Source organism: Bufo bufo, chromosome 3 (genome assembly GCF_905171765.1).
Source record: "Bufo bufo chromosome 3, aBufBuf1.1, whole genome shotgun sequence".
Taxonomy (NCBI): domain Eukaryota; kingdom Metazoa; phylum Chordata; class Amphibia; order Anura; family Bufonidae; genus Bufo; species Bufo bufo.
Window position 1 is genome coordinate 194322438 of NC_053391.1, and position 18168 is coordinate 194340605.

Here is an 18168-nt window from a genome sequence, read left to right on the forward strand (position 1 = left end):
GGGTTTCTTGTAGCCTTCCACCCTGCGGCTCCTCCTTCCCACTGGGAGGAGCTGGATGCCTAGCTCATATATATAGGAGGTCTGTGGCTTCAGTTCCTTGCTTGGTCCTCTTGTGTTCACATGCTTCTAAGACTGCTGCTGCTTCTGGTTCCTGATCCTGGCTTCGTCTGACTACCCTGCTGGTTCCTGATCCTGGCTTCGTCTGACTACCCTGCTGGTTCCTGATCCTGGCTTCGTCTGACTACCCTTCTGGTTCCTGACCTCTGGCTTTGCAAAGACTCTGCTCGGTTTCACCATCCGTTTGGACTTTTGCTTTACAGCTTTATTTTCAATAAAGCCTTCTTATTTTCACTTATCTCTTGTTGTACGTCTGGTTCATGGTTCCGTGACATTAGGACCAAGCCATGAATTCTGACGGTACAGGGCCATCCTCGCTACCCACGCTGGTTGCCAGACTTGATCAGCAGGATCACCTGTTGGGTCGGTTCGCTGTGGCGTTGCAAACCCTGCTTGAACGCACGGCTCATTTCGCTCCCGTTGCCGATGGGTCGGTTGTCGCTCCTGGGCTCGCTCCTACTGCCGCTCCGGTTGTTGCGCCAGAGTCTACCCCGACACCTGTTGTTGCGCCTGCGGTGTTTCGGGGTATGACCGGTTCTGCCCCTCTTCCACAGCGCTTTGGGGGAGAGCCAACTCAGTGCCGAGGTTTCCTTAACCAGGTGGGCATTTATTTCGAGTTGCTGCCACATGCCTTTCCCACTGAGAGATCAAAGGTGGGCTTCTTGATCTCGCTGCTCTCGGACAAGGCCTTGGCCTGGGCCAGCCCTTTATGGGAGAACAACAATCCGGTGGTTGCCGAGTTTTCCGGTTTTGTTGCTTCTCTTCGGAAGGTATTCGATGTGCCGGCTCGTGCTGCCTCTGCTGCGAAGCTCCTTATGTCCATCAGACAGGGTTCACGATCCGTAGCTGAATACGCCATTGAGTTTCGTACCCTGGCAGCAGAGGTGGGCTGGAATAATGAGGCTCTGGTCGCTGCTTTCTCTCATGGTCTCTCGGATGCCTTGAAGGATGAGGTTGCAGCTAAGGACCTACCAGTTGAGCTCGAGTCTCTTATTTCTTTCCTGATTTTGATTGACACCAGACTCAGGGAGAGACCTTCCTTTAAGGAGAATCTGCGGAGGTCTTCTAACAGATTGGTGCCTACGTTTGCTGTCCCACCCGTGCCTCCCTCTCCTCCCACGCCTCCTGGGGATGACTTGTCTGGGGGTGAACCCATGCAGCTGGGGTTTGCTCGCCTGTCCGAGGGGGAGAGGGCACTCCGGAGACGCGAGGGCCGATGCATGTACTGTGGTCTCGGTGGGCATTTTCGGTTGGCATGTCCGAACCGTCCGGGAAAACGCTCGTACCTGAGATCCTGTCGGGGGCAGATCTTGGGTGGAGTCTCCTCGTCCCCGGTTTCCCGTGTTGACCAACCACTGATCACTTTTGTCCTCTCCTGGGTCGGGGGCTCGGTGACGACCCAGGCGTTGGTGGACTCTGGTGCTGGTGGTTTGTTCATTGATAGTGTGTTCGCTGCCGCCAATTCCATTCCTCTGCAGGCTCGAGGTTCCCCACTGGCTCTTGAGGCGATAGACGGCAGACCCCTTCTGCCGCCACACGTGACTCATGAGACCCTTCCAGTGGGGATAGCCATTGGTGCCGTTCACAGAGAGTCGGTCTGCCTCCAGGTTATTTCGTCTCCACACTACTCGGTGGTCTTGGGGTACCCCTGGCTCCAGAAGCATAATCCGACTTTCGATTGTAGATCGGTCGAGACCCTCTCGTGGTCACCGCAGTGTGGGGCTAGTTGCATCCATGGGTCTGTCAAGTTGCTGTGTACTTCCTCGGACTCTCTGTTGCCTCCTGAATACGAGGAGTACCGGGATGTATTCGATAAGGTGCGCGCGGTTGCCCTACCTCCGCACCGCCCATACGATTGTGCCATAGAGTTACAATCTGGTGCCGTTCCTCCTCGTGGCAAAGTCTATCCACTGTCGGTAGCGGAGAATGAGGCCATGGAGGAGTACGTGAGGGAGGCGCTTTCACGCGGACACATTCGCAAATCTTCGTCCCCGGCAGGGGCTGGATTTTTCTTTGTGAAAAAGAAGGGCGGTGAGTTGAGGCCTTGCATCGATTACAGGGGTCTCAATCGCATCACGATCAAGAACGCTTACCCGATACCCTTGATTTCCGAGCTGTTCGATCGCCTTAAAGGGGCCACGGTCTTTACCAAACTCGACCTGAGGGCGGCATATAACCTGGTAAGGATCAAGGCGGGCGATGAGTGGAAGACCGCGTTTAACACCAGGACCGGTCATTACGAATCCTTGGTTATGCCCTTTGGGTTGTGCAATGCGCCCGCAGTCTTTCAGGAATTCATCAACGATGTTTTCCGTGACCTGTTGCAGCAGTGTGTGGTGGTCTATTTGGATGACATCTTGGTATATTCTGAATCCATGGAGGCCCACATTCTGGATGTCAGACGAGTGTTGCAACGGTTACGAGAGAACAAGCTGTTCGGTAAGCTTGAGAAATGCGAATTTCACCGATCCCAGGTAACCTTCTTAGGTTACATCATTTCCGCTGAGGGGTTCTCCATGGATCCTGAGAGGGTTTCGGCTGTCTTACAGTGGCCCCAGCCCAGTGGTCTTCGTTCCCTGCAGCGCTTTTTGGGCTTCGCCAATTATTATCGGAAGTTCATCAGGGACTTTTCCATGCTGGCCAAGCCTCTCACGGATCTGACTAGGAAGGGCAGTAATTCCCAGGTCTGGCCACTCGAGGCCATCCGAGCTTTTGAGGCCCTAAAGTCCGCCTTTGTGTCGGCCCTTTGTCCTCGAGGTGGACGCGTCTGAGACGGGAGTAGGCGCCCTTCTGTCTCAGCGTAGAACACCAGAGGGTCCTCTGCTTCCTTGTGGGTTTTACTCCCGGAAACTGTCTTCCGCGGAGTGCAACTATCAGATTGGTGACAGGGAGTTATTGGCCATCGTGCAGGCCCTTAAAGAATGGAGGCACTTGCTCGAGGGTTCGGTGGTTCCGGTTCTCATCCTGACGGACCACAAGAATCTGACCTACCTTTATGAGGCCAAGAGATTGACACCACGTCAGGCCAGATGGGCTCTGTTCTTGTCACGTATTAATTACGTGGTCTCCTACCTACCCGGTTCCAAGAACATCAGGGCGGATGCCTTATCACGGCAGTACTCCGAGCTGTCCAGGGAGGAGTCGATTCCGACTTCGGTCATACCTCCGAATCAGATCCTGGCCGCCATTCGCACCAGCCTGACCTCTCCCCTGGGTGAGCAGATTTTGGCGGCTCAATCTGGTGCTCCCTCTGGGAGACCCAACGGCAGATGTTTTGTGCCTGAGGAGTTGCGCACTCGGTTGTTGCGAACCTACCATAACTCCAAGACCGCGGGGCATCCTGGAAAGAATCAGCTGTCCTGGGCTGTTTCACGTCTGTTCTGGTGGCCTTCCCTACGTTCCGACATCGCCGCATATGTAGCGGCATGCTCCGTTTGTGCCCAGAGTAAGTCCCCTCGGCACCTTCCGTTGGGCCTTCTGCAACCCATAGCCACCGGGGAGCGCCCATGGTCACACCTGGGGATGGATTTCATTGTGGACCTCCCTGCATCCCGAGGCCATACGGTCATTCTCATGATTGTGGATCGGTTTTCCAAAATGTGCCACTGTGTTCCTCTCAAGAAGTTACCCTCTGCACAAGAGTTGGCCACGATTTTTGCCAGGGAGGTCTTCCGGTTGCACGGTTTGCCCAAGGAGATTGTGTCGGATCGGGGGAGTCAGTTTGTGTCCAGGTTCTGGCGCGCCTTTTGCTCCCAGTTGGGGATTCATCTCTCCTTCTCCTCGGCCTACCACCCTCAGTCCAATGGGGCCGCAGAACGATCCAATCAGGCCTTGGAGCAATTCCTTCGTTGCTATGTCTCCGATCACCAAGACAATTGGGTAGACCTCCTGCCTTGGGCTGAGTTTGCCAGGAACACGGCGGTGAACTCTTCCTCTGGGACGTCTCCCTTCATGGCCAATTATGGGTTCCAACCTGCCGTGTTACCGGAGGTATTCTCTCCCCAGGATATTCCGGCTGTGGAGGATCACCTTTCCGTCCTACGTGCTTCTTGGGTACAGATCCAGAAGTCCCTTGAGGTCTCTGCGCAGCGCCAGAGACTCCAGGCTGATCGCAGACGAGCGCCTGCTCCTTCCTACCAGGTCGGAGACCGTGTATGGTTGTCCACCCGCAACCTCAACCTTCGAGTGCCCACTCCCAAGCTGGCGCCTCGCTTTGTTGGTCCCTTCCGAGTGCTTCGCAGGGTAAACCCGGTAGCCTATGCCCTTGCGCTTCCTCCTGGCATGCGGATCTCCAACGTGTTTCATGTCTCCCTGTTGAAGCCACTGGTGTGTAATCGTTTCACTTCCTCGGTTCCTCGGCCTCGTCCGGTCCAAGTGGGCAATCGTGAGGAATATGAGGTGAGCAATATCCTGGACTCACGCCTGGTCCGCGGTCGGTTGCAGTTTTTGGTCCATTGGCGTGGTTATGGTCCAGAGGAGCGTTCCTGGGTTCCCTCCGCAGATGTCCATGCTCCTGCCTTGCTCCGAGCCTTCCACGCACGCTTCCCTCAGAAACCGTTTTGTGCTCCGCGGAGGAGGGGCCCTTGAGGGGGAGGTACTGTCATGGTCTTACCTTCTTGCTGTTCTCCTTCGTTTGACATGTGCTGGCGGCCATCTTGGTTTCTGGGTTTCTTGTAGCCTTCCACCCTGCGGCTCCTCCTTCCCACTGGGAGGAGCTGGATGCCTAGCTCATATATATAGGAGGTCTGTGGCTTCAGTTCCTTGCTTGGTCCTCTTGTGTTCACATGCTTCTAAGACTGCTGCTGCTTCTGGTTCCTGATCCTGGCTTCGTCTGACTACCCTGCTGGTTCCTGATCCTGGCTTCGTCTGACTACCCTTCTGGTTCCTGACCTCTGGCTTCGCAAAGACTCTGCTCGGTTTCACCATCCGTTTGGACTTTTGCTTTACAGCTTTATTTTCAATAAAGCCTTCTTATTTTCACTTATCTCTTGTTGTACGTCTGGTTCATGGTTCCGTGACAGGGCCCAGCCGCACAAGCACTCAGAAACCCAATCACCATCAAGGGAACCTCAATCACCACCTGGCCGGTATCCCCTGTAACAGAGTGTGCCCTGAAGAATCCAGTGCTGTTCTCCCCTTCACTGCACTGCTGGCCAAGGGAGGCGTCTGCTAAACCGCGAGTAAACGATGAACTTCGGCCCACCGTGAACCTCACGTGTTCTACCCCTGCGTACTGGCACGTTGCAATATAGACTAAGCCCTCACTCTAATAATAAAATCTGAGACTCTTAGCCAATATATTTTGATCAAAACACATCTGTGCTCACCTATCCAGTGCCAAGGTGGTCTCAGGTGGTCTGCTATACCTACCTATGCAGTTGTGCATCTATGTTCAGGAGCGCAGACCCTGCACATATAGTGTGTTGCTCCTAGTTACCTCTATGTGCATCAACAACCAATGAGAGGAGAAGCACACATACCTATATGTACCACCTTAATCAAGGTCGCCTCTTAGTTAGTTGGAGCAAAAGTGCACATGAATGCTACTCCCAGGATAGAAGCGCATACGCACATGAAGGTGCCACTCCTTCAAAACAAATCAATAAAAATCACAGAAAAAATACACAAAACATCCTGCACGATATGATAGTTAAATATGCAGATGTGCATGGCTACATTTACTAAGTCACAGAAACTAATGCACTATAACAATAGATGCAAACATAACATATGGATTAAACCCTTACTCTAATGATAAAATCTGAGACTCTTAGCCAATATATTTTGATCAAAACACATCTGTGCCCACCTACCCAGCGCCACGGTGGTCTCAAGTCAGGCAGGTCCTACGCTATACCTACCTATGCAGCTGTGCATCTATGTTCAGGAGCGCAAACTCTAAGGAGCGCAGAAACTAAGGTTCCACCATTTGTAAGCACCATGATCAGCAGTGATTGCAGTGTTTAGAAGGTTTATCAGAGGTTTCTCCAGTCCTCATATAGAAAGCACACTCAAACTTGGTAAGAATTGACCAATTCCTGGTCAGAATTGAACCTAGGGCATGAGAACTTCAAGGCGACAGTGCTGCCAGTGAACTATGCACAATGCATTTACAATAGATAATTGGAAAATAATAAATCTTAATGGGATGTAAGCGTTCAGGATGTAAGTGCCCAGGCCGCTCTTCCTTCTTCTCACATAACCCCTCCCCCGCCTGTTGTTTTGCTCGCCCTGTAAGCCTCTTACGTCATCCAGTGTACTGGCCGAGATCCCACCGGCGCATGTGCACTGCATGGAACGATGCTGCTGCCCACAATGGTTATTACAGTGTGCATGCGGCGGTGGGATCTCGGACAGTACACTGGATGATGTAAAAGGCTTATAGGGCGGGCCAAGCAACAGGCCGGTGAGGGGTTATGTGAGAAGAAGAAAGAGCAGCTTGGGCACTTACAGCCCGAACGCCACCCCTGGGCACTTGCGGGCCCTCATTTACATATTAATTAAACTATGTTTTTGCCCCTGGTGAACATCCAAACAAAAAGACAAAGGTACAATTTGACTGATCTATAGTTATGCTACAGTGCTATGTAAGCGTTATATAAGGGCAAATTGTGGTGACAGACTCCCTTTAACACAAGAATTTTTTTTAAAAGTTATTGTTATATGTTCCTCACAAAAGTATCTAAGGCTGTGTTTACATCTGCTATGGAAGCTCAGAGCCTCTACCTCGGATTCCACCATATTTGATTTGATTTGTCACAGTTTGAATTTTGTTTTACTACTCCTATGGAGGAAAAAAATAATAGAATTTCTAACACACACAGAAATTTTACCTAAAAGATAAATAGTTGACCAAGGATAAGTGGGGATTTCATAAGGGAAATATTACTCTCATTGAAAGCATTAGAAATTATTGTATTCTCCATTGCTTCTCCAAAACACAGATTATCTAGACTTGCCACAAATCTCAAAGCTGGCAAATAGTGATGAAGGAAGCTTTAAAACATGAATGCTTCAAATGTCAGTTATGATATCAGTTAGGTATGGGTCAAGAAACAGAATGTAAAGTTAAGTTTGCAACTTGATTAATCCTCTCAATGATTAAGGAGTGAGAGGTGCAAATACAATATGTCTGGGATGCTTAAACTGTTCAATGAAGAAATCATCTGACTGAAACACTTTTGTTTCTTAGAAATGCAATGATATGAGACCATAACTAATCAGTGGGGTGTTATACATGGATGGATTTGGCTACTTTGATTGAATTACATAACCTTACTCAGAATAATCACACATCTTCATCCCCAGAAGTGAACATACCTGATGGCTCAGAGCGTACTTGCCTCAGGTGTAAATGTTTTTATGAGGCGTGATCTTAGATAACGTTGGAGCCAAGCAATAATGCTATTTCTAACTCTTGATAACTGCACTCAACACCATTGCAGGTCCCTAGTCCAGGGTACTAACCCTGCAAAGAAAAAAAAGAAGTCAGTCAGCACATCCCAATGCGTAGGTGCACGTTGCTATAGCTGTAAACACAAAGAAAAAAATACAAGGCAACAGCACTTTGCAAACCAAATAAATCACAAAAAAGTATTCTAATGCTAATGCTATGTTTATTAAGTAAATTTGAGATTCTTGGCAAATACATTTTGTACAAAATTATTTGGGCCCGTCTGCCACACGTCAAGGCGATCTCTGTAAGATGGGAACCTAACACTAAATTCTACCTGTTATGTGCCATAACGGCCACCCATAAAATTCAGGGAGTGTAGGTTCCACATTCATGCTGGGCCCACCTTAATGTTTGTAATTTTTTGTGCGAAAATGGCCTCCTTTAAATTCAGGGAATGCAGGTACCAATATGCATGCCAAGCCCACTCCACACCTCTTCTGGTGCCAGATGGCCCCCAACGAATGCAATGAGATTTATTTTGTTCAAAATATATTTGCCAAGAATCTCAAATTTACTTAATTAGCATAGCATTAGCATTAGAATACTTTTCTTGTACTTTATTTGGTTTGCAAAGGTTACTCACCCTATATCCCTTTAATTAAATTTCCTACACCCATTATCAAGCTTGCTCATGGGTGTGTAGATTTATAAAGCCTGCCAGACTGTTGCTATTATGGGAGTTGCTGGAATTAATTGGGGTCTAATTCCCAGCAGATATATTTGTCTCAATGATGTTTGAACCAGATGTAAGGTATACACTATTGAATGTAACATAAGGGTTCATTAAAAAAAGAAACAATAGCAACAAAATTGTCCCAACAGGATGGCTTAACATCAGCTGTTTAAAGTTCAACTACATAAAGCGGGCTTCTTCAGCCAGAACAATAGTAAGTTCTCACACCACCATGTGTCTTGTCACATTTTTTTTTTCTCTCTTCTCTTGTGCACTGTGGTGAAGAATGCTTCCAAATCCTCTCCATTAGTGTCTTTCTTTCCCCCTACTCCCAGGCAGCCTTTCCCTTTTTAACTACCTCTGGTAACTGCACCTGGACTCCTTTTTCAGTTGTGTGGACAGTCTGGGGTGCACTGCCGTAACAGCCACACTGCAATCCCTGAAATTAGATCACTAAGATTAGCAACCTACATGGCACATATCTGCCCTCTAGTATCTTTCCTGTTGGTTGCCTACAACATAAAGGGCCAGATTTATCATTTGCTCAAGTCAGAATAATGGAGTGAAAAAGTCCCAAATTGTTGCGCAATCGTTAAAACTGCGCAAAAATTTGCGACTTTTTTCTGCTCTCTGCTATGCTCGACAGTTTTCTGAAAGTGGGCGTGTTTTCTTATGTAAATCAATCTCTAGACAGATTTACTATTGCGACTATTTAAAAAGTCGCAAAAAAATGCGCAATTTCACTCCAGTGAGAACCATGCTTATCTTATGCGACTTTTTAAAAGAACATGCGACTTTTTCGTAAAGACGTGTGACTTTTGTAAAGCTGCTTACTGACTGATAAACTGCTATCGTCAAACCACATTTATCACAGTCTTAAAGGGAGTCTGTCACCACAATTTTACCCTTATAGACCACTTACATAGCACTATAGCATAACTATAGATCAGACAAATGGTACCTTTGTCTTTTTGTTTGGATGTTCACCAGGTGCAAAAACGGAGTTTTATTCATATGTAAGTGAGGGCTCGCAAGTGCCCAGGGGCGGCGTTCGGGCTGTAAGTGACCAGGCCACTCTGCCTTCTTCTCACATAACCCCTCCCCAGCCTGTTGCTTGGCCCGCCCTGTAAGCTTCTTACGTCATCCAGTGTACTGGCCGATATCCCGCCCACGCATGCGCACTGCATGGAATGATGCTGCTGCCCACAATGGTCATCACAGTACGCATGCGCCGGCGGGATATCGGCCAGTACACTGGATGATGTAAGAGGCTTACAGGGCGGGCCAAGCAACAGGCCGGTGAGGGGTTATGTTAGAAGAAGGCAGAGCGGCCTGGTCACTTACAGCCCGAACGCCGCCCATGGGCACTTGCGAGCCCTCATTTACATATGAATAAAACTCAGTTTTTGCCCCTGGTGAACATCCAAACAAAAAGACAAAGGTACCATTTGACTGATCTATAGTTATGCTACAGTGCTATGTAAGTGGTCTATAAGGGCAAATTGTGGTGACAGACTCCCTTCAAAGGGCCGATCATAAATCTGACTTAGCTAAAACTGACTTTAGCCATATGTGAAAGTGGAATGAGCTGTCAGAGTAGTGATAAATCTGGCCCATGGTGTAGTCTCTAAAAAAGGATGTCTCTGAGTATTAGTTTAGTGACATCTTCTACAATATGAGGTATCACCCAGTTGCACGCCTCTTCTTTTATACCGTTTCATAATCATCTGTTCCTTTTTTGAATGTGGTGCACCCAATAGACTTGAGTAGGTTAAAGATGGCAGGATGTCATATAACTAGTTGGGAGTCTGAAATTGTTAAATAGTTGTTCTAATTCTCTGCATAATACTGAGGTGACACCCAGAACACCGAATAAAAAATGTACTCAAAGCACTAAATTAAGATTTAGGATCCATACTATGTTGTGGCATACATTGTTTGAGATAGATCATGCTGGCACTAAAAATTGTGACAAAACTATTTGCCTCTATGTACTGGTAAATCGATTGTACAATCTGCATTCATGAGCAAATTTTAAAAATGTGCAGCATTTCCTTAATTGAGTCTGCACATTGTGAATCTCTGTTATTCTCATCTGAAACCAGGTAAATAATTACTGCCAACGTTTAATCACACCTCACATAAGATTTTGTTTTTTCAAATGAAAAGTCCACTACATCTTTTTTTCAGGACCTTGTAACCTTCTAATCTCAATTCCAGCTGCTAAAAAGTATTAATATTTTAAATTGTCAGATAAACATTGAGCATTAAGTAATAATTCAATTAGAGAAGAAAGGTAGGATCCCAAAGAATATTTGGATGTAATGGTTAGTGATAAGCGGACCCGTGGATGTTCTGGTTCAACGGGTTTGGCCAAATTTTGCTTCAAAGTTTGGTCCAAGTACACGAACTTGACCCTCAACCCAAACCCCATAAAAGTCAATGGAGACCTGAATTTTGGGGCTGTAAAATGGCTGAAAAATAGTCACAGTAAGGGTTGGAAGGCTGAAAAAGAAAGCAAAATGGGGTTAAGAGCAGGACAAATGCCCTGCAAACAAATGCTAAGACTCAAGCCATGTGTCTAATTTGGAGACCCAGAAGTTAAGTGGGGCAGACTTATCAGTCAGTACATGCAGACGTGTGCACATGTGCTCGTCCACCATGTTGCTGAAACTCTGCCTCTTGCTGAGACGGTACGTATCAGATGGTGGTGCTGGATGTTGTGGCGTGCTGACGAAGCTTTTCCACATGGCGGTGCCCCAGCTGTGTTGGTGACTTCCTTCTTCTCCTCCGCCTAGTGCTTCCACTGAGTCCCCGCTGTCAGGTGGGAATGCCATCAGTAGCACGTATACCAGCGTGCACTTGTAATCGCACATCTTCTGATCATGCTCCAGTGACGGAAGTGAGGATGACACATTGTCTCTGTAGTGGGGATCCAGCAGGATGACCACCCAGTAATAATCACTGTTAATAATCATGGCAACTTGGAGGTTGTTGTGCAGGCACTGCAGAATGTAGTCTCTCATGCGTGCCAGGATCCCGTGAGGCAACGACAATCCTTGGTGGAAGGTGTATCATCTATGTCCTCTGTATCCCCCCAGCCATGCTCAAGTGATGCCCGTGAGCTGATTTGATTACACCCTGCTGTGAACACAGTTCCTCCTCCTCCTCATCATCATCATCATACTTCTTCTCATCCTCCCAAACTGTGCCCTGGCTGGACAGTTGTGTACCTGGCTGCTGTTGGTGCAGGACTCCACCCACCAAGCAACGTGTGGACGACTGGTCTGATAACCGTGGAAATGATCCCGTTCCTCCTCCTCTTCCTCCCGCGCCAAATCCTCATCTATCATCACCTGAAGCATTTTTTCAAGGAGGCATAGAAGTAGGACAGTAACGCTGATGACAGCTCTGGCCATGTTGGTGGAGTATTTGAAACAGCACAACACTGCACACACGTCCCACATGGAGGAACACTAGTTGGTGGTAAAGTTGTGCTGTTGCGCAGAGCGACTCACCCGTGCATGCTTGTCATGGATGAGATTTGCAGATAGCTGGAACTAATAAATAAACAAGCGACTGGCTTGATCCCAAACTAAGGAGCTTATAGGTGAGCCCTATAAAACCCTAAGAGCTCTCCCTGACTGCTATGCACATACAAGGGTCTCGATGGTAGACAATTGCATGTTCACGTACCTAAGCCTGTGTGACACTTGAAAACCCTATAATAGTCAGGGGACATGACCACCGGCTCCCTGCACTTAATACGGAGGGAGTCAGGGTCACCTAGAATCAAGCCAGCAAGCAAACACAATAAAGTAAAGGACTTATCTGAGCAAACAGCAGACGCAGCCTCCAGCAGTGTACACTTCATCCAGGAAGTAGTATAAACCGCAAAGTGAGGCAGTATGGGAGGGAATATAAAGGAAGACGATTATGTCTAAATAAGTGACACCTGGCAGAAGGAAAGGAGATGAGAAAGTGAAACCAAAACAAAAAACATCATACAAGAGGTAGAGAAGAACGTCTGCCAGAGCTTCTCACAGAACTCGCGGTGACAGTACCCCTCCCTCTATGGGTGGACTCCGGACACTCAGAGCCCACCTTCTCAGGATGAGACCTATGGAAAGCCCTGATGAGACGAGTGGCCTTAATGTCCACCACTGGGACCCACATCCTCTCCTCAGGACCATAACCCTCCCAATGAACGAGGTACTGAAGAGAACCGTGGATAATGCGAGAATCCACAATCCTAGAGACCTGAAATTCAAGATTACCATCAACAATAATCGGAGGAAGAGGCAAAGAGGAGGGTACAGTGGGTTGGACATAAGGTTTTAATAGGGACTTGTGAAAAACATTATGGATCTTCCAAGTCTGAGGAAGATCAATTCGGAAGGCAACGGGATTGATGACGGACAAGATCTTGTAAGGCCCAATAAACTTAGGACCCAACTTCCAGGAGGGAACCTTCAGTTTGATATTCTTTGTAGACAACCACACCAGATCACCCACATTCAGGTCCGGACCAGGCACGCGTCTCTTATCCGCCACACGCTTATATCTCTCACTCATCCTCTTCAGATTACCCTGAATCTTTTGCCAAATAAATGACAAAGACAAGGAAAATCTCTCCTCATCAGGTAAACCAGAAGACCCCTCTCCAGAGAATGTCCCAAACTGCGGATGAAACCCATATGCACCAAAAAATGGTGACTTATCAGAGGACTCCTGGCGACAGTTATTTAAAGCAAACTCAGCAAGTGACAAAAAAGAATACCAATCCTCCTGATTCTCCGCCACAAAACAGCGCAGATATGTCTCCAGATTCAGATTGACATGTTCAGTCTGACCATTCGACTGCGGGTGAAAAGCAGAAGAGAACGACAACCGAACCCCCAACGAGAACAGAAGGCCTTCCAGAATCTGGAAACAAATTGCGTGCCCCTATCAGAAAAGATGTCTGAAGGGATGCCATGCAATTTAACAATATGATCAACAAACGCTTGCGCCAGCTTCTTAGCATTGGGTAACCCAGGAAATGGAATGAAATGTGCCATTTTGCTAAAACGGTCCACTACCACCAGAATCACAGTCTTCCCCGAGGAACAAGGCAGGTCCATAATGAAGTCCATGGACAGATGCGTCCAAGGACGGGAAGGAATGGGTAACGGGAGGAGAGAACCCGATGGCCGTGAATGAGGGACCTTGGCACGAGCGCAGATCTCGCAGGCTGCCACAAAACCCTCAACCGTCTTACGAAGAGCTGGCCACCAGAATCTCCGAGCAATGAGATCCACTGTGGCTCTACTCCCCGGGTGCCCAGCAAGGACAGTATCGTGGTGCTCCTTAAAAACCTTGTGTCGTAAAGCGAGAGGCACAAACAACCTCCCAGGAGGACAAAGATCAGAAGCCTCTGCCTGGGCTGCCTGAACCTCTGCCTCCAAATCAGGATAAAGAGCAGAGATGACCACCCCTTCAGCCAAAATGGGACCCGGGTCTTCAAAGTTCCCCCCTCCCGGAAAACAACGTGACAGGGCATGCGCCTTCACATTTTGAACCCCAGGGCGGAACGTAACCACTAAATTAAACCTAGAAAAGAACAAAGACCATCTGGCCTGTCTCGGGTTCAGACGCTTGGCCGATTCCAAGTAGGCGAGATTCTTATGGTCGGTAAACACGGTAATAGGGTGTCTGGCTCCCTCTAACCAATGGCGCCATTCCTCAAAAGCTAATTTGATGGCCAACAACTCCCTATCTCCCACATCGTAATTTCTCTCTGCAGATGATAGTTTCCTTGAGAAAAAAGCACACGGTCGCCATTTGGCAGGAGTGGGACCCTGAGACAAGACCGCACCCACACCCACCTCAGAAGCATCCACCTCAACAATAAAAGGTAGAGAGACATCAGGTTGTACCAAAAAAACAGCGGCAACAGGTGACTTCGAGGGTCGGATGTGTCCCTTTCTTAGGCTCTCAGAGATATAAGTACGCATAGCGACCCTTTCAGGTTGGGAGAGATTGTATAGACGTGATTTTGGCAGCTTGACGCCTGGGATGAGATTAATAGGGCAGTCGTACTCCCGGTAAGGGGGCAACTCCGGGACACCACTCTCGGAAAACACATCCGAAAATTCAGAGAGAAAATATGGCACAGTCTTGGTAGAAACCTCTGAAAGAGATGCCGTGAGGCAATTCTCTCTGCAAAACTCACTCCAACCATTTATTTGCTTGCCAATCAATGGTGGGATTATGTTTGGTGAGCCAGGGTAGCCCCAACACTAGAGGAGTAGGTAATCCGTTTAAGACGAAACATGACATATCCTCAACATGAGCGTCACCCACAGTCAAACGGATATTGTGAACTATGCCCTTTAACGATCTTTGGGAAAGTGGAGCGGAATCGATAGCAAAAACAGGTATATCCTTTTCCAAAGTGCATACCTGGAAACCATGCATTGTTGCAAATTGATTATCAATGAGATTGACAGCTGCTCCACTATCCACAAAAATCTCACAATGTTCTTGCTGTCTAGCGCCACCCTGGCAGGTAGGAGAAAACGGGAACTACAAGCAAACGGCAAACCTTGCCAATAGTAGCAAATGGAAAGTTTTTAGAGTTTTTTTTTTTTTTTTTTATTAGCCTCAGAAAACTTCATGAATCTCCTAGAGGGGCAAACATTAGCTAAATGATTTATACCTCCACAGCAGAAACAAACTCTCCTCTGAGAGCTGAATCCTCTACTATCAGAGGCAAGCAAACCCAGCAGCATGGCCTCCTCCTCAGAGGGGATTGAGACAGAGTGAGACCCCTGCGCACTGAATGAGACAGCCCCACTGTCCTTGGGCTGAATATGACAGGAAAGAGTAGTCTCCTCTCTCTCTCTAAGACGCCTGTCAATACGAACAGCTAGAGACATGGCTGACTCTAAGGACGCTGGTCTCTCATGAAAAGCGAATGCATCTTTCAATCTTTCCAAAGACCATGGCAAAATTGACTTCGGAGTGCAGCATCATTCCAACCAGTATCAGCTGCCCATCTCCGAAATTCAGAACAATATATCTCTGCAGACTGTTTACCCTGGCATAAAAAACACAGTTTAGATTCAGCCAGAGCAATACGATCCGGGTCATCATATATCTGCCCCAGGGCTACAAAAAATGAATCCACCGATCGGAGGGGCCGTGCCCCCACCGGCAGCGAAAAGGCCCAAGACTGAGCATTTTCCCTGAGCAGCGAGATGATGATCCCCACCCTCTGCTCCTCATCACCAGAGGAATGGGGAAGTAGGCGAAAATGGAGTTTGCAAGCCTCTCTAAAGCGAACAAAATTCTCACTACCCCCGGAGAACGTATCCGGAAGCGAGATCTTAGGCTCGGAACAAACTCCATGAACGCCAGCAGAACCGGTCACCTGAAACTGAGACACAGTTTTACGGAGATCTGCTACCTCCAGCGAAAGACCTTTCATGCGGTCAATCAAGGCTGAAACCGGATCCATGCTTAAGACGGTTATGGCGGTTTATAAGTGACACCTGGCAGAAGGAAAGGAGATGAGAAAGTGAAACCAAAACAAAGAACATCATACAAGAGGTAGAGAAGAACGTCTGCCAGAGCTTCTCACAGAACTGGCGGTGACAATGCTACAGGCAGAATTTTTGCTGCAGTGCAGACAGGAGAGCGGTAGAAGGGTGAGAATGCTGAAAGCACACACAGAAAGCTTGCATTTTCTGTAGCAGATCTGAAGTCTCGGGGTAACTTTTTAGGAACCTCTGCACAACCAAATTCAGCACATGCATCAGGCTAGTGATATGCGTCAAACCGCCTAGGCCCAGAGCTGCTACGAGATTTCATCCCCTATCGCACACCACCAGGCCGAGCTTGAGGCTTAGCGGCACCAACCACTCATCGGTCTGTTCTTTGATGCTCATCCACAGCTCCTGGCGGTGTGGGGTTTTTCCCCAAACCAAAGGAGTTTCAGAACAGCATGCTGTTATTTCCACCTGGCTGTGCTAAAGATGGTGGTGCAGGTGTTACACTGACAGGATGAGTAGGCAGTAGAGGAGGATGGGGAGGCAGTAGAGGAGGAGGCAGAGTAGGAGGAGAAGGCAACAGGAGGCATCAAGAAAAGTGCAGCAATCCTTGGTGGCAGTAGGACATGCACCAAACCGCTTTCTGCCTCAGGCCCCACCACCACTACATTCACCCAGTGGGCAGTTAGGGAGATATAGTCCTGATCAAAAGTTTAAGACCACTTGAAAAATGGCAAAAAATTATATTTAGCATGGCTGGATCTTAACAAGGTTCCAAGTAGAGCTTCAACATGCAACAAGAAGAAATGAGAGTGGGACAAAACATTTTTTGAGCATTCAATTTAATGAAAACAACGAATAAACTAAAAACAGCCTGTTTTTCAGCTGATCAAAAGTTTAGGATCACATGCCTTTAAAAGGCCAAATCTGTGCAAAGATGTGGATTCATTGTCATTTTCTGTCAGGTAGTCACACAGAGTGCCATCGCTGCTGAGGTGGGACGCAGTAAGACAGTCATTTGGAATTTCTTAAATGATCCTGAGGGTTATGGAACAAAAAAGTAAAGTGGAAGACCCAAAAAAGTTTCATCAGCACTGAGCCGGAGGATCCAATTGGCTGTCCGTCAAGACACTGGACGATCCTCGACCCAAATTAAGGCTCTTACTGGTGCTGACTGCAGCCCCATAACCATCAGACAGCATCTGAGACTGAAGGGCTTCAAAAACAAAAAACGTCTTCAAAGACCTCGTCTCCTTGAACGCCACAGAACTGCTCGTTTGGACTTTGCAAGAGAGCACCAAACATGGGACATTCAAAGGTGGAAGAAAGTTTTGTTCTCTGATGAGAAAAAATGTAACCTTGATGGTCCTGATGGTTTCCAACGTAACGTTGGCATGACAAGCAGATCCCACCTGAGATGTTTTCTACCCGCCACAGTGGAGGGGGCGCCAAAATGGTCTGGGGTGCTTTTTCCCTCAGTGGAACAATGGAGCTTCAGGAAGTGCAGGGGCATCAAACGGCCGCTGGCTATGTCCAGATGTTGCAGAGAGCATTCCTCATGACTGAGGGCCCTCGTCTGTGTGGTAACGACTGGGTTTTTCAACAGGACAATGCTACAGTACACAATGCCCGCAGGACAAGGGACTTCTTCCAGGAGAATAACATCACTCTTTTGGCGTGTTCCCCTGATCAAAATCCAATTGAGAACCTTTGGGGATGGATGGCAAGGGAAGTTTACAAAAATGGACAACAGTTCCAGACAGTAGATGGCCTTCGTGCGGCCGTCTTCACCACTTGGAGAAATGTTCCCATTCACCTCATGGAAACGCTTGCATCAAGCATGCCGAAACAAATTTTTGAAGTGATAAACAATAACGGCGGAGCTACTCATTACTGAGTTCATGTTTGGAAGTTGGATTTCTGTTTTGGGGGGGTTTAGTTTTTTTTTGGAGGTGTGGTCCTAAACTTTTGATCAGCTGAAAAACAGCCTGTTTCAGTTTATTCGTTGTTTTCATTAAATTGAATGCTCAAAACCCTAAATATGATTTTTTGCCATTTTTCAAGTGGTCTTAAACTTTTGATCAGGACTGTATAACGTCTCTGCCCGTGATTACTGGTCCACGTATCGGTGGTTATGTGGACCTTGCCACTGATGGTGTTGCTCAATGCACAATTGATTTTGTCCGCCACTTGTTAATGCAGGGCAGTGAAGGCCCACCTGTAAAAGTAGTGGGGAACCACGTACTGTGGGACAACCATCACCATAAGGTTTTAAAACTGTCTGTCTCCACCAAAATGGAATGGCAGCATTTCAAAGGCCAGGAATTTGGAAATACTGGCATTTAGGGCCAGGGCTCGCAGTTGGGTATGGGGGGGGACTTCATCTTCCT